The sequence below is a fragment of the Somniosus microcephalus genome, chromosome 2 (genome assembly GCF_052327205.1).
Source record: "Somniosus microcephalus isolate GS21.2 chromosome 2, FLI_Smic_1.0, whole genome shotgun sequence".
Taxonomy (NCBI): domain Eukaryota; kingdom Metazoa; phylum Chordata; class Chondrichthyes; order Squaliformes; family Somniosidae; genus Somniosus; species Somniosus microcephalus.
Window position 1 is genome coordinate 132,629,844 of NC_140988.1, and position 17,328 is coordinate 132,647,171.

A 17,328-nucleotide genomic window follows, 5' to 3' on the forward strand; every position below is an offset into this window, starting at 1 on the left:
TGGATGATATGGGGCGGATGTGTAATGCTTAACACCATTGTTCTTTAAGAACCTCCGGAACTCTTCAGACACAAACTGTGGTCCATTGTCGGAGCAAATCTGTTCAGGCAGCCCATTTCTGGTGAATATGGTTCGTTGGACTGTGATAGTTTTTTCTGTGGTGGTTGAGGACATTTTTATTACCTCTGGCCACTTTGAATGTGCATCCACCGCAATTAAAAACATCGAGTCCATAAATGGACCAGCAAAATCAATGTGTACCCTTTGCCATGGAGATGAAGGCCACTCCCATGGATGTAGAGGGGCTTGTGGTGGGGCGTTTTGGATCTTCTGGCATCCTGTACAGCTCTTGGTCATCTCTTCGATTTCTCTATCGATTCCCGGCCACCACACAAACGCTCTGGCTAAGTTCTTCATTTTTACCCCTCCCAGATGACCCTCATGAAGCTCATTGAGCACTCTATCCTTCAAATTGGGTGGAATTACTAATCTGGATCCACACATCAAGGTTCCTCTGCACACTGACAGCTGTTCTCTTCTCGGCGAGAATGCTGGCAACAGTGGTTTGCCATGTGCTGGCCATCCCTTCACCGTTAAATCATAGACCCTGGAGAGTGTCGGGTCATTTCGTGTTTCCTTTTCTATGTTTGCATTCGTCACAGGTAGACATTCGACTATGGTCGAGTGGAATATCTCCACAGGATCCACTGCAGGAGCTTCTTCCACCATCGGCAACGGTAGGCGCGACAATCGATCAGCATTCCCATGCTGTTTAGTTCCTTTGTACTCGATGTCATATTGGTGTGCCCCTAGGAAAAGGGACCACCTCTGTAGCCGTTGTGCTGTCATTATCGGGACGCCCTTCTTAGGGTTGAAAATGGAGACAAGAGGTTGATGATCAGTTAGTAGAGTAAATTTCTGTCCGTGCAGGTAGTAATTGAACTTCTTCACCCCCCACACCAGGCTGAGGGCCTCTCTGTCAATCTGGACGTAGTTACGCTCGGCTGCAGTTAACGAGCGTGACGCAAAAGCTATCGGCCTCTCTGAACCATCAAGGGATTTATGTGACAGTACCGCTCCAATGCCGTAGGGAGACGCATCACATGCCAGTCTTATCGGTAGTGATGGGTTGTAGTGAGCCAATACTTCTCTTGAAGTGATCAGGCCTTTACACTTCTGAAAGGCCCGCTTACATTCATCGCTCCATTTCCATGCTACTCCCGTTCGTAGTAGGGCGTTCAGTGGGTGCAGAATTGTGGACAAATTCGGCAAAAACTTATGGTAGTAATTCACCAATCCGAGGAATTACCTCAGTTGCGACACATTTTCAGGTGCTGGAGCCTTAACTACCGCTTCAATTTTGTCAGGCGACTTATGTAACCCCTCTTCATCAATCACGTGGCCACAATACGATATTTGTTTCTTAAAAAACTCGCACTTGGGGTGATTGGCTCGTAGCCCATGTTCTCTTAGTCTAGTGAGCACCTGCTCTAGGTTGGCAAGGTGTTCACTGTCATTTTCACCCTCACTAGGATGTCGTCCAAGTAACACTGAGTCCCCGGAATCCCTTGCAGGACTTGTTCCATCGCTCTTTGCCATATAGCCGGAGCTGATGCAACTCCAAATACCAGTCGATTATACTGGTAAAGAACTTTGTGAGTGTTTATCGTGAGATATTTCCTAGAAGATTCTTCAACCTCCATCTGCAAATATGCTTGCGCTAGGTCAATTTTTGTAAAACGTTTCCCTCCAGATAGTGAGGCGAAAATATCTTCTATCCTCGGAAGAGGATACTGTACTGTGTGAAGGATTGGGTTCACAGTCACCTTGAAGTCCCCACAGATGCGAACCTTCCTTGGCTCCTCAGACTTATTGTTTAACGTTTTCTTCATGACAGGAACGATGGGTGTCGCCCACTCGCTCCAGTCTACCTTAGTTAAAACGCCTGCATTCTCCAGATTCTCCAACTCTGCCTCGACGGCTGGGCGAATTGCACATGGTACCGGTCTTGCTTTGAAAAACTTGGGAATTGTATTCTCTTCTATTTTTATCGAGGCGGTTACGCCTTTAAGAGTTCCCAGTTCTTGTTGAAATACCTCTTTAGCGTTAGCCAATATTTTTGACAATCGTCCAGGTGTGACGTCGTCATCCTTTTTACCAGCCACCGTCAGTGCCTGAATGGAGTGCCAGTCTAAACTTATCTTTCTGATCCATTCATGTCCCAATAATGGTGGTCCACCATCTTGCAGTATGTACAGATACAATTTCTGTATTTCCTTGCCGTTGTATTCGACAGGCACCCTTATTTTCCCTCTGGGGTATACTTTCTGCCCCGTATACGACTTCAAGACAATGGATGTGTCTTTCAAGGGTATGTGTGAGAATAGCCACTCGTAGTCTCGTCGATTCATGACGGTCAGGGCTGATCCTGTATCCAATTCCATTTTGACTTGGGACCCTGCTATCCTGAGGGTGGCCCAAATGTTTCGGTGATCCTCTTTTGTGATTACATTGTGTAGTTTGAGACAGCTTAGTCTCTTGTTCCCGGATTCACTATCGCTCTTCTGGTCTTTGGAACTACTGTCCGTCATCTTTTGTACTTTCCTGTACTTTTCCTTAGTAGTCTTTTTGTTGTCATTAGTCTTCTTCCCCGACCTGCAAACTCGTGCAATGTGTCCCATCTTTCCGCATTGCCTGCATGTTTTGTCCTTGGACCAGCAGTCCTTCTGGTCATGGGTTGTTCTGCCGCAGCGATAACATTTTTCAAATCCCCGTGTCATTTCATGGGTGCCGTATTCCTGTGGCTTTTGCTGTATTTCCGCAGCTCCCCTTGCTGCTGCTTCGTATGATACTGCCACGCTAAAACCTTATCTAGCGTCAGCTCTTTCTCTGAGAGTAACCTCTTCTGGGTTCCTTCACTCAGGAGTCCACAGACAAATTTGTCCCGTAGGGTATCTGCCAGTCCTGCTCCGAACTGGCAGTGCTTTGATAGCTTGCATAGTTCCGTAAGGTAATCAGCATTTCTCTCATCTTTATGCTGATTTCTCTTGTGGAATTTAAATCTTTCTGTTATCAGCAGCGGTGTAGGATTTAGGTGTTCCTGTAGGATATCAACAATTTTGTTAAAACTCTTCGCCATCGGTTTGACTGGAGTGATCAGGTTCCGCAATAGGCCGTACGTTCTTGCGCCCATTAAGTTTAGTAGTACCGATGCCTTTTTCTCATCGGCTACTTCATTTGCCTTGCAATATACTTCGACTCTTTTCACATACGTGGTCCAGTCTTCTATTGCATTATCGAAGGCAGTGATATTGCCAGTCTTCAGCATCTTGGAGATCTAAGATGGCGCCTCCCGCGCTTTGCCTTCTTCCCCGATTGAACAAAATGGCGCCTCCCGTGCTTTGCCTTCTTCCCCGCTGGATTAAGATGGCGCCTCCCGCTCTTTCTGTCTTTTCCGCTGCTGCTAGCACTGTTGCTGGCGTTTTTATGCCTTGATGGCGACGCCCTATGGTCTTCGCGCACTTCCACCCTGCACTGCTGCCAACGCCGCTCTCCGCAGTCCCCGTGGCAAACTGCAGCTCCTCGCAGCTTTCTGCACTTCTAATTTCTTTTATTTTAATTACTGTTCCCGTCGTCAGAGCAGACCCTATGGGACACTTTCCTCCCTCTTCTCAGGTCTGTACGCTGCCCGGCTTCGTAGCACCGGCCGCGCCCTGTGTGCTCCACCCTCTCTCTCTCTCTCCTCTTCCCGACAACGCTGCTCGGCCCCGTTGAAAAGCCACTCGATCGAGCTCTAGCCCGCCGCAGCCCAGGAAGGATCAGTGTACTACCTGCCACCAGCCCGATTAGCTTGAACACCATAGACTGGATAACCAAGCCCAGCTCTCGACAGCCTCTCCTGCAAATCTTCGAATTCGATGAATCAAAGGGCAGTTGCCCACGGTCGACGCCCGTTTCTTCTGTTTGTTTTTTTTTTCTTTTTGGATTTCTTCCTTCTGGCCTCGACCTCTAACAACTTCGCTTCCGGGATGGATCCACGTGAGGTGGTGCAGAACTGTAGGTAAGTTCGGATCTGTTCATCGCCAGTGTAACGTCCGTGTGTAATTGAGACACGGACTGCAGAAGTTGGTTATAACAGGTGTTTACTGAATGGAGACAAAACTGGAACTACTATACAAAGTTACTGCACAGGCTTATATACAGGGGTGGTCACTACTGGTACTGCAGTATACAGGGGCTGCAGAATATAGTTCCTTCTTCAAGGTACATACACTATGTAGTGTATGTAACCGTTCCACCTTTAAGAGAACTATTTTAAGGGTTGCACTACTTTATCTTGGCTGCGGTATACTGTAATACCGGTGGTGACCACACCGGTATATAAGTGCTGTGTAATGATTTATTGGGCAGTTCCGCCCTGACCTTCGACTAGTAAAGACCTGTTAAAATTTACTCTTGTGGTCTGTGTAATAATTCTCATTATAACACACAGGCTTAACAGTGGCGACGAGTACGATCTTACCCTGCGGCAGAGATACATCCAAGGCAGTTTAACGGGCATCGAGAAGAGGCATCCGCCCTCATCATTCTGCTGAGAAACAACTCGGGTCTGCAGAGCAAAGGAAGAATTCTGACACGAAGCCTTCCATCAGCAACAGGCAGTGATCATCCCTTCTATCACGGTGGTGGGTAAGCCGATCAGCGACGAGCAGCAAGTCGGCCATGTTGGCTGTGAAGTAGGGGAGGGAAAAACGGAGGATATAAGGGCGGAGAACTCAACCACGGCCGGGGAAAAGAGCCGGGCAGAAGTCGGGGCCAGAGGTGCTGAGATTGGGGCAGCGTAAGGCACGGGAGCCGCGGTGAATGCAAACGCAGCCAGTGTAAAAGACCGGGCTGCAAGCGGGCTGGGAGACGCAACAGCGTCGAGAGAGAGCTCGACCACGACCGGTGAGAAAGGCTGGGCAGCTACCGAGGCCGCGAGGTGCAGCGACCGGGACAGCGTAAGGCGCGGGGGAAATTTTTTTTTAAAAACCGCGGAGAACTCAGCCGCAGCTGGGGGAAAGGACCGGACTGCAAGAGGGGCTGGGAGGCACGATTTGAAAACCGCTGGGGAGGGCGAACGCAGCAATACGGCAATCGCCATTGCAGCCAGCGGGGGAGAAAGGCAAATGCGTGAAGCCGCCATTTTCGTAGGCGGGGGAAGAAGACAAGCGCGGGAAACCGCCATTATGAAAAAAAAAATAAAAGAAAAATTTCTTTTTGTTTCTCAAGAAGATTGCGAGGATGCCTAAGCGTGGTAACATCAACGATTTCGATTCCGATGTTGAAGATTGGGCCACGTATGTAGAACGCATAGAGATATATTGTAAGGCAAATAAAATATCAGATGAAGATAAAGCACAAACCTTACTAAATTCAATGGGTGCGAAGACATACGGGCTATTGAAGCATCTTCTATCACCAGCTAAACCAGCGGATCAGACCTTCGCTAAAATTGTTGCTGCCCTGAAAAATCATTTGAACCCCACACCGCTGATGTTAGCGGAACGATTTAAATTTTATGCGAGAACGCAACTGAAAGAGGAAAGCAACGCGGAGTATTTAATTGAACTGCGTAAGCTAGTGAAATACTGTCAGTTTGGGGAAAGCCTGACAGAGGCACTGAGAGACAAATTCGTGTGTGGATTGTCGAAAGAAGGAACACAAAAGCGGCTGCTTGAAGAGAATGATCTTACGCTTGATAAGGCTGTCACTATTGCAGCATCGCACGAAGCCGCAGCGAGAGGCACTGCGGAAATGCAGCTGAAGGCAGCGGTACCCAGCGTAGATCAAATGGCTTTGGGTACGACGAAATGTTATCGTTGTGGAAAGACAACACACGATCAGAACCAATGCTGGTTTAAAGACCAGGAATGTAGAAAATGTGGCAAGCTTGGTCACATAGCTAAAGTATGCCGGTCAGGAAAGAAGACCAGCAACAAAAAGTCACCGCAGGAAAAGTGCAGAAAGGTACATAAGGTGGCTGAGAAGAGTTCGGATGAACAGAATTCGGATTCAGACTCCAACAGCAAGGAACTGGGTAGTCTGAGAATTCACAATGTGAGTAAGGAAGCTGACCGACAAACTATCTGGGCCACACTGCAGATAGCAGGAGTCCAAGTGAAGATGGAATTGGACACCGGATCGGCGTTGATGGTCATGAATAAGCAAGATTACAAAAGGTTATTCACACATATTCCCCTACGGGATACGGAGATAGTATTAAAGACATACACGGGGCAAAGAGTATACCCCATCGGAAAGATAAAAGTCAAGGTGGTACACAAGGGCAAAGAACACCAAGGAATGGACATATATGTACTACCTGAGGGAGGTCCACCACTTCTGGGACGGGAGTGGATCAGGAAAATAAATATGGACTGGCACTCCCTAAAAGCAATAACGGTAGATTCCGGGAAAAACAAAGATGTCAAACCTGCACGATTGTCCAGAATATTGGATGAGGGCATATGCAGCAGTGACAGTGACAAAGCAGAGAGTGAGAACTCGGTGAAGACAATCAGCTCAGACTCTGGAACTGATGATGGTAAGACCAGCCCATGTGCAAAAGACAAGTCTAAAATGGACTTGCAGACTAATGATGGAAAAACGAAGGAGTGCATAAATGCTTCAGAAGAGAACAAAGTATCAGAACAGAATTCCACTGAACAACAACAACATAGTTTGACAGAGAATTCTGAGTCTGTCCAGTCTACAGACATGCACATTTCTGAGGAACACCGGGCTCGAACTCAACTCAATTTCAAACTACAACAGCAATTAGAACAAATGATTCGCCGTTTTGAGCAAGAGATGAATGCAAAGAAAAAGTTCTTTGACACAGAGTGGGAGAATCTGGAAAGACAGCAGAAGCAGCTGATTGAGAAAATGGAACAGGAACACACAAACCGTCTGCGCGATGAGGCCAAACGAATCAAAGCTGAGCAAGAAAGGGAATATGTCAAATTCATCGATCAGTTGAAAGCTAAGAAGAAAGAGCACCCTTTTGTGAGCAGTGTCAGCAGTAATAAGCCACTCAGGGAATTGGTGACAGAGGCAAAAGCTGAAGTGATGGAGGAAATAGAAGACAATAGAGAAGAAGCAGAAGATGATGACTCATCTGAACCATTATCACCCCTACCAGGTCACGCACGTGGTCCCTCCGAACTGAGCCAAATCAGCCTGGAAGTAGAAAAACTTCCCAATGTACTCGAGCCTTTAGAAGTCAGCAATGCTGGTTCTGCAGTTACGAAAGTTCAAGCTGTTAAGTCCAGTGAAGGACTATTAGATGAGTCACCCCAGCAACAAGAACCTACTACACCACCGAAAACTACTACACCACCGAGGCGTTATCCGGACCGAGTCAGGAGGCGCAGGAGGCGCCGCCTCAGAGACTGAATCTGTGAACTGTTTTTACATGAAGTTGTGTATATATGTTAGTATGTTATGTTTAATGGGGAATATATACTGTTAAGCTAAAAAGGGAGGATTGTAGTGTATGTAACCGTTCCACCTTTAAGAGAACTATTTTAAGGGTTGCACTACTTTATCTTGGCTGCGGTATACTGTAATACCGGTGGTGACCACACCGGTATATAAGTGCTGTGTAATGATTTATTGGGCAGTTCCACCCTGACCTTCGACTAGTAAAGACCTGTTAAAATTTACTCTTGTGGTCTGTGTAATAATTCTCATTATAACACACAGACTTAACACACTACAGTTCTCCTATAGCATGTTCAATACTCCAAAAGGAACAACTAATCTTATCACTTTGAGTGATGCAATTTATGTGCAAGCAGCAATTAAGAAGAAAATAAGGAAAATATTGGTTGGATAAACTTGCAAAAATGGCAGATTGCCCAGCAAAATGCAGCAAAATGTAACTAAAATTGCAACAAAAAAAAGACTTTTACCAGTATTACCAACAAGTGAAATTGCCATCTTATTTTAAGAAGGCTGCTTGAGCATGCCAAGCCCAGGACTCCCATGCATCCAATTCATATGGGTTTAGAACATGGTGAGAGTTGCTCAAATACTTTGTGTGGAACCTTTCCAAGCTAATTGAAATAAGGCCCATGTATGTCAGTGGTGTGGCTTCACTTTCAGTCCTCAAACAGCCTGTCAGAAAGTTGACCACCCCACAAATCAGTTGCTCAGGTTTGGATGTTCAGTTTTCCACTGGCAAGGCCTCAGAGAATTGGTCCTTAGATCTTTGCTTTTTGGAAGAAAAAGGGGAGGATCAAGAGAAAGATCCAGGCATCTACACCAGAGACACTCTGCACCCATCTGTCAGTAAAGCCCATGATAGAATATACAAGCAGAGCCACAAATACCTCCATTTGTCCTTAGAAACTGTGCCTGGAGAGGCTTCAATTCACTATAGGGGCTGTGATTGAAATATGCCACAAGTTGCAAGGTACTTACAACTTACATAGAATTACATAGAATATACGACACAAAAACAGGCCATTCGGCCCAGTCAGTCCATGCCGGCATTTATGCTCCACTCGAGCCTCCTCCAATCCTTTCCTATTCAGAATAAACCTCTATTTCTTTCTCCCTCATATGCTTATCTAGCTTCCCCTTAAATGCATCTATTTTATTCACCTCAACCATTCCCTGTGGTAGTGAGTTCCACATTCTCACCACTCTCTGGGTAAAGAAGTTTCTTCTGAATTCCCTATTTGATTTCTAGGTGACTATCTTATATTGATGGCTTATATTTTGCTCTTCCCCACAAGTGAAAACACCCTCTAGCCGTGAAATTCAGCCCGTTTGTGCCGGCCGATAAGGCTAGTTTGGATGAAAAAATGATGGCCGCCTCACTTCTGCCCACTTCCGGTGGATCTCGTGGCAGCCGCCATTTTGGGCAGGTTGGCAGCACTGCCTGTGCTTGCTGCAGATATGGAAATGAGGCAGACTGTGACGTCAATTAGTGTGCAATGCTGATTTGATGCATGGCCTGCTATTTTGGACATCGCCGCTCCATTCAACGCCCTCTCCAAATCATGGCCAGCTGAACATGCGTTCAGCGGCAGGAAGGACCCCCCACCAGCGCTATTTAAAGGGATCATCAACAACTTGCAGCTGCTTTGCTTTTTGATTTCTAATGACTCTGTGATAGTTTGGGCAACTGTTTGGAGCTTTCTACAGTTATTTAAAGTTGGTGAGGTGACAGGGAGTGGTGCTGCAAGTGGAGGACACCTTGCTTCTGATTTAAAAGATTCTGGTCACACCACTTGTTCCCAATTATAGGGGCTCCACTTGCAGTCACCCTTCCGCTCGAGTATGTGAGGTGAGATGGGGTGGAGGCAGTCAGCATGCCTTCAACCTGCGCCAGTCCACTGTGCCAGCAATCTTCCAGCCACCACATCAAACCCAAGGGTGGCCACTCAGAGACAAGGGCTATCCGCTCTGCACCTGGCTGATGATTCCCCTCCGCAACCCCATCACTCGTGGCCAGCACTCATATAATGAGAGCCATGCTGCCACAAGAAACCTCATCGAGCAGACAATCAGGGTGCTGAAGCAACAGTTCCGCTGCCTTGCCCGCTTGGGAGGAGCACTCTAGTACATGCCAGAGCGGCTGTCCCATTTCGTGGTGGTCTTCTGCATGTTCCACAACTTGGCTATCATGTGCACGCTGCCCTTGCCAGCATGGTGGAGGAGGAGGAGGAGGAAGATGAGGAAGAGCAGGAGGAGGAAAAGAAGGAAGAGGAGCAGGAGAAGGAAGGGAGGAGGCAAGCAGCAGACCCCCGTTCCGGACGGGCTGTCTGTGAGCACCTCAACAGACTCCGGTTCCAATGAATGAAACCCCAGATCCCTGTTGCTCACCACTTCCCCACGTTCCCATCGCTTGGTATGGGAACATCACAGTGTCCTCCTGGGCACAAAGCTGTAAACAAACATTCCAAACAAAATTTATAAATTTATCAATTACAAATCAAAACTATAACGTCATCTAATCACCCCTGTGCATTCCCTTAGTGTCTCTCTTTTGTGTTCCTTTTCCTACTCTAGTGCTCCAACACAGTGCTCCACCAGTGGCTGCAGCACGGCTGGTGGAAGGCTGCTGACTTTCAGTGGGGGAGACTGCAGATGGCCTTGCAGGACAACCTTGAGCAGCTCTGGGCTGGCTGGATGAAAGGCAGCAGCAAAGGCACTGACGGAGTAGCAGTGGTGGGAGCAGGAATGCTGTCATCCTGAGAGAGGAGAGCAGTTTCTTGCTCCTCAGAGCCTCTGTCATGTCCCTGGCGCAGCCCCACAGCATTCCTAGCCATCTGTTGGGAGACAGATTACTGGACTGCTGTGACACCCTGTAAGACCCTTTCCACACTTGGCAGCAGTCTGAGCTTGCACGGCAGCAAGCTGCAACTGCAGGAGAGAAGTCTGAGCTTCCACTGCAGCGCTGAGGCATTGGGTGTGCTGCAATGGAAGGTGCAACATCACCCAGCACACGCAGCATCATGGCTGGGTCCACAAAGTCTCTCCTGGAGTTGCCCACCACTTCCATCCTGGAAATCATGGGCTCCAAGCTCCACGCAAAACCCCATGCCATGTTGGATCCGGACTCCTCCATGCTCCTTGACACTGACAAGAGGCTCTCTGACAGGCTTGCCATTGCACCTAGCAATTCTGTGTGCATGTCCATCACCCTTAATAAGAATATAAGAATATGAGAATTAGGAGCAGGAGTAGGCCATACAGCCCTTCGAGCCTGCTCCACTATTCAATAAGATCATGTCTGATCTTCGACCTCAACTCCACTTTCTCGCCCGATCCCCATATCCCTTGATTCCCCTGGAGTCCAAAAATCTATCTATCTCAGCCTTGAATATACTCAAAGACTCAGCTTGCTAACATTCTGTGTTTCCTGTACAAGGACACCTAAATCTCTCTGAACACCAACATTTAATAGTTTCTCACCATTTAAAAAATATTCTGTTTTTCTATTCTTCCAACCAAAGTGAATAACCTCACATTTCCCCACATTATACTCCATCTGCAACCTTATTGCCCACTCATGTAACATGTCTATATTCCTTTGCGGCACTTTGTGTCCTCCTCACAGCTTTCTTTTCCACCTAGCTTTGTATCATCAGCAAACTTAAATACATTACACTCGGTCCCTTCATCTAAGTCATTAATATAGATTGTAAATAGCTGAGGCCCCAACACTGATCCTTGCGGCACCCCACTAGTTACAGTCTGCTAACCTGAAAATGACCCGTTTATCCCTACTCTGTTTTCTGTCTGTTAATCAATCCTCTATCCATGCTAATATATTACCTCCAACCCCATGATCCTTTATCTTGCATAGCAACCTTTTATGTGGCACCTTATCAAATGCCTTTTGGAAATCCAAATATACTACATCCACTGGTTCCCCTTTATCTACCCTACTAGTTACATCCTCAAAAATCTCTAATAAATTTGCTAAACACGATTTCCCTTTCATAAAACCATGTTGACTCTGCCTAATCATATTATGATTTGCTACATGCCCTGTTACCACTTCCTTAATAATGGATTCCAGCATTTTCTCAACGACTGATATCAGGCTAACTGGCCTGTAGTTCCCCATTTTCTCTCTCTCTCCTTTCTTGAATTTCTTCTTTGGAAGACCACCCCATCGAGGTCATCATCTAAGTCCTGTGCAGCAGAACTTGTGCGTGATCTCCGGTGAGCTGGCTCCCAAGCTACCCTTTCCCCAGCCTAGCTGTAACCCACTCATACCTGGTGACTCACCATGTGCAGATCCCGCCTCTATTCTCCCTCTATAGTCTGTGCAGTGCCATTTTCTGAGCTGGTGCCTGTGTGTGTCAGATGGAGTGAAGGTGCCTCTTCTTCTCCTTCACTCTCCTTCTCCATTACTTCGGGGATAGGCTGGGCTGGTGGGACTTCTTTGGTATCTGAAAGGAAAAAAAAGGGTCTGGTTGTGGTGAGGGGAGTGGGGAAAAGCAAGATATCCATGCATACACCATCAGCAGCTTCTATCTGAGAATAGATTGTGGGATGAGGGGGAAGTGGGATGTGAGAAGAATTAGGTAAGAGCATACCCTCATCCTCAGCAATGCTTTCAACTTCGCCACTCGCCACAGACTCAGTAATGGCCCCTCCAATGATCTCCAGCTTTGTGAAGTTCTACAGTCGGGCTTCCCCTCTGCCTGTCTACTGCTGCTCCTGGTGGGTATGAGCCATTTTTGCCTGCAGGAGGGAAGTATGTCAGTGAGTGTGGTGTAATATGTTTGGGTGATGTGCCCGCCATGGTTTAATAGCTGGCATTATGTGCAAGGTATGAGATTTACGTGTGAGTCTTGCAGCAGTGGTAAGTGTGTGAGGGCGAGGTGAAGCAATGATTGTGAGCTATGAATGTTGATTGCTAGAGATTGTTGGTAAGTGATTAGTAGTGGTGTGGTGCATTGAGCAGTGTGTGAAGCTAGTGGTGCAGATGGTGGGATATGACATTTGAAGTTGCATTCACTCACCTTGACCACTCGTGTGAGGTCATTAAACATCTTGTGGGATTGTATCCAGGTCCTGGGGACAACACTCGGCGCATTGACAGCTTCAGCTATCTCCTCCCACCTCCTTCTGCTGTTCTGCCTGGAAGGCCTCCTGCCCTCCTGTGGGTAGAGGACCTGACTTCGTCTTGAACCCCCAGGACCAAGGCCTCCAGTGCCATATTCAAAAATCTCCTCGCCCTCTCTCTTGCCTGTTGGGCCATGGATTTATCCACATTGACAATGGGGTGTTTTTGCAACAAAGCATCTCCCTTTAAGTAGTGCAGAGAGCTGAGGCCAAATTTTTTTTGCCAGTAGACTGCACCAGATATTGGCCCCACTGTTCAGCGCTAAGCCAATCAGCAGCACGTTTAGCGTTGAGATCAGCGCTGCAATCATTGTAATGAGCAGACAGCAAGAAGTATGCGTGCTGCCTGCACACTTTGAATGGGTGTGGGCACATCCCGCTTCACGCTGCCCATGCCCATTTTCGGGACTTATCCAATTTCTCGGCCTCTCTGTGTCTACTCTGTCAAAACCTTCATAATTTTAAAGACCTTTTGAAGAGAAAAGAAACCCAGCCTGTTCATCGTTTCCTGATAGGTATAACCTCGCAGTTCTGGTATCATCCTTGTAAATCTTTTTTGCACCCTCTCCAGTGCCTCTATATCCTTTTTATAATATGACAGCCAGAACTATACACAGTACTCCAAGTGTGGTCTAACCAAGGTTCGATTCAAGTTTAGCATAACCTCGCTACTTTTCAATTCTATCCCACTAGAAATAAACCCCAGTGCTTAGTTTGCTTTTTTTTATGGCCTTGTTAACCTGTGTCGCTACATTTAGTGATTTGTGTATTTGTACTCCCAGATCCCTTTGCTCCTCTACCCCAATTAGATTCTGATTTTCCAAGTAATATGTGACCTCCTTATTTTTCTTAAAATAATGAAATACCTCATTATGTCGAAATTCATTTGTCAATTATATGCCCATTCTGCAAGTTTGTTAATGTCTAGTAATTTGTTGCAGTCCTCTTCAGTATTGATTTTTTAAGTGTCCTGTTACCACTTCCTTAATAATGGATTCCAGCATTTTCTTGACGACTGGTGTCAGGTTAAGTAGTCTGTAGTTCCCTGTTTTCTCTCTCTCTCCTTTCTTGAATAGTGGGGTTATGGAGGAGGAAGGCCCTCAGCAAAACAAGGGGACAACTGAGAGGAATTGCAGCAGTATGAAAAGGCAGCATAAGAAAGCCTTTTGCGCTTTGAGAAAAATTCTTACAGCTCTCATGCAGGACAGCCTCTCGTAACTAATAAATGTGCCCACTGCATTAACAGTCCTGACTAAATCTACCCCATTCCCTCCGTAAATATGCCTTCAACAATAATGCCATCGCTTATTAATGTAACTCACAAATCTGCCGTCCATGCCACCTGTTGAAACCTGCTTCCAACATTTGACAGGAACACTAAAGATTGACTGTGGTGCTTTACTTTGGCCATGTTTGAAGTGTGCCCCTAATCTGGTGCTTCATTTAGGTTCTACCCAGTGCCTGGAGTGCATGAGGTGGCTGGCTGCTGTGTGTCAGTAGGAGCCTCTTGGCCTACTCAACAGCTGAGACCTGAGACAGACCTCCCGCAGGCTGTGTCACCCCCATTGTCGAATGCGTTGCATGAGCAGCCTGGCCTTGCAAGCTTTCTGACACTTGTGCAGGCATTGGAGGGAACTGGCAGGAGGGTCTGGATGTGTCAGTATATTGAGAGACAGCACCATCATCCTTGCTCCTGCCTTCCCATGGACACTGATGGTCATGACAATGGACCTACTGGTGCCAAAGAGATCAGCAAACCCTTCCCTCAAGGTTCTCCATCAGCAATCGGCAATCATGTTAAGCCTGGAACTTACAGCTACTCTGGAGTCCTAGGCCATAATGGTAGCATGGGGAGCAACCCCATGCAGATGCCCCTCAAATTGCCACAAGCTCCATATGGTGGATTAGTATTGCAAAAGAATCTTGCATGGTATGGGATATCCAACTAGTGGACTCCTCCACCTACACCAAAATCTAAAACTGCCCCCAATGCCTGCACCAAGGTTCAATGCTCAGAAAGCATGACCCATGAGATCAAGCTTCCCCAGGCTCAACAGCTGAGACCTGATACAAGCTGACTCTCTGGACAGAAAGTTACTCTTCATTTCATGCTGGCAGTAGCTGCTCCCGGTCCTTCTTGCTTTGAATTTCACGCAATGCACTCTCCTGGCCCACTCTTGAAATCTCCCAGGATGGATGCGTCCAAGTTAATGTTTGGGAAGGAGTGAGTAAGTGATGCTGTGTGCTGTGAAGTGCTGACATGCCTGGATGCCCTGGAGTCTGACTCACCATCATCTGGCACGTGTAGAGAAAGAGAAGAGGAAGATAGATTATGAGCAGCCTTCAAATACAGCTTTCAGAAGAAGTGACATAGTAAAGAGCCTCAGTAAATGCTTTGCTAGCAATTTTTGTTTGAGAATAGGAAAGTAAGAAAGAGCAGGAAAAGTTGATACTAATCCTGAGCTCGTGGTTCCTCATCTCTGGTACCTTCTATGGATTCTTTCTGAGGATTTAAAATACATCTTCCACTTCTTCCTCATACTGAGTATGACGTGGAGGTTTGGAGGTTCACCACCTGTCATAGATCTGTCCTGATTGCTGAGGACTGTCTTCTTTAAGAAGAAGAATACAAGAAGTGATAAATTGCAACTGTAAAGATAAAAGGCACTAATATCCAAGTGCATCCCATAGTGGATGTAATGAAATGCAGTTGACGCATGGCTGGGTTGATGCTGCTGAAAGGCAACATTTGGTTCATACATTATCGACGCAGCTGCTGGCTCATGGGTCTGCAATGTTTCTGCGCTGGGAGCAGGCAAGGGAGGTTCTATGGGCATCAAATATACAACAACCAAACCTGTTGTCTGCAACTGAAATAGTTGAAGGAGAGACTGGTTAAGTTGACTATTCGCCTGATGCATAAGGACCAACTGATCATAAATGCTCTGTGTACCAATGGTGATTGTAATCATCTGTGAACTTATGGCCAACTGGTTACACAGATTTTCCCCATGATCCTTTATCTTCTGCCTGATAGAGGCAAGACAGTCAAGTTTTTTTGTCATGCTGAGTGAGTATTGTTTGCCTCATGCCTTCAATCTTCCACCTCAGTGTCAAAATCAGGCTGCTGTGTTTCGCGTGTTATTGCTTCTCCAACTTGGCCCGCGGTATCAGCTTGAAGGCTGGCTGTGGAAGGACACTCATCTGTGCCTTGCACAGAGCCAGAGAAGCCAGGAGATGGCGAGGCGGTGATCAGCGGTTCATCGTGGTCAAGGGCCACCCACCCCCTGCCCCCCCACCCCCCACCCCCACCACATCAGCAATCAGCATCCTGATGGTGATACATGGGGGCAGGACTGACAGCACCAGTTTGCATAGCCTCCCACCCAAGGTCCACACTCTCCCCTTCCAGTGGATACCACTCCAAAACTTCTTCCTCCCCCGCTTCACTTACCATATGCACTTGTTCAGCAACCCCTTCCCCAATGCCCTCTTCAGGCCCCGTGAAGACATCCTCTGCAGCCGCAAACTCGCTGCACTCTTGAGCCTGTGTTGGCAAATACAGCTGTCCACCTGTGGGAAGAAAACAGTAAACATTTACAATGGTGAAGCACATTGATCTGGCACATCACAGAAGCTCATACGCTATGCATGCACTTTCATCATCTTCTCTTTCTTCAGACCTTACAGCCAACCAACATGTTTTAAACATACAGCTGGACAGAGCAACAATGCAACACTCACCTTTCCTTACCCCAATGTCTGATTGGGCACCAGACACTGAACTGCCACAGATACCCAGCAGCTGAGTGAGCCTTTCCTTTTTTTTCCATCTGCTCCTTCAGAATGGCCACACCACTGCCTGTCATGGCACACTCTCTGGTGTTATGTGCCATCTTACTCTGCACAGAGATAAAAATTAGACTTCAGTTTTTGCTTCATTGTTGGTTAAAAGAGACAAGTTGGCTGCTTTGGAGACAGGGTATTGTTCACTAATTGCAATTACACACCTCAAATCTGTGGAATACAGATAAAAAACCTTTACAAGCATTTAGTGCCTCTGAATGTTCCAAAGCAATTGAATTTTATGACTAGTTGAGACTAGTTGACTGCACAATGAAATCAGACTGCAGCTATACACATAAACAAGCTCTTCTATTTGGCTATAGCAACATTTTATGAAGTCTTACATTTAAAATTGCTATAACTGTACAATCTTTAGCAGATCGCGTTAAGTCATTGAATTTTTTGCGTCACTGTTCCGCAGTACGCGGCATGGTGGAGTTAGCGCTAACAGCCTGCGCAACCCCCTTCCATGCTGACATGCTTCCTTTATGTGGTGCTCTGGACTTTTTACTTCCGATGAGTTGCTGGCGCTTCACTTCCACTTCATTGAGGAGTGTGTTGAGGTCATCTTCACTGAAGTTGTGAGCCCTCTTCCTGTCATCTATCTTTGCCACTGCCATATTCTCTATGTAAGTGCACACCTTTAGTTTTACTTTGCTCAGCTTTTTACAAACTGTCGATTTCACTTTGTCATTTAATTAAAAGTTTTAAAAATTATGTAACATTTTTAAAAGTCTTTAAAAGTCTTTGGGGGCGAAATTCACTATCGCCCCATTTGGGGCACTAATTTTTAAAAGTTTGAAACTTTAGCGGCAGGCACTAACAATTTCAAACTTTTGAAAATTTCAC

At 46.6% G+C, this 17,328-nt stretch overlaps 1 pseudogene; it reads right to left on the minus strand.

The window, feature by feature from the left end:
- Positions 1 to 8,187: 8,187 nt before the first annotated feature.
- LOC147122958 (uncharacterized) lies at positions 8,188 to 17,099 on the minus strand (annotated as a pseudogene).
- Positions 17,100 to 17,328: the final 229 nt, after the last annotated feature.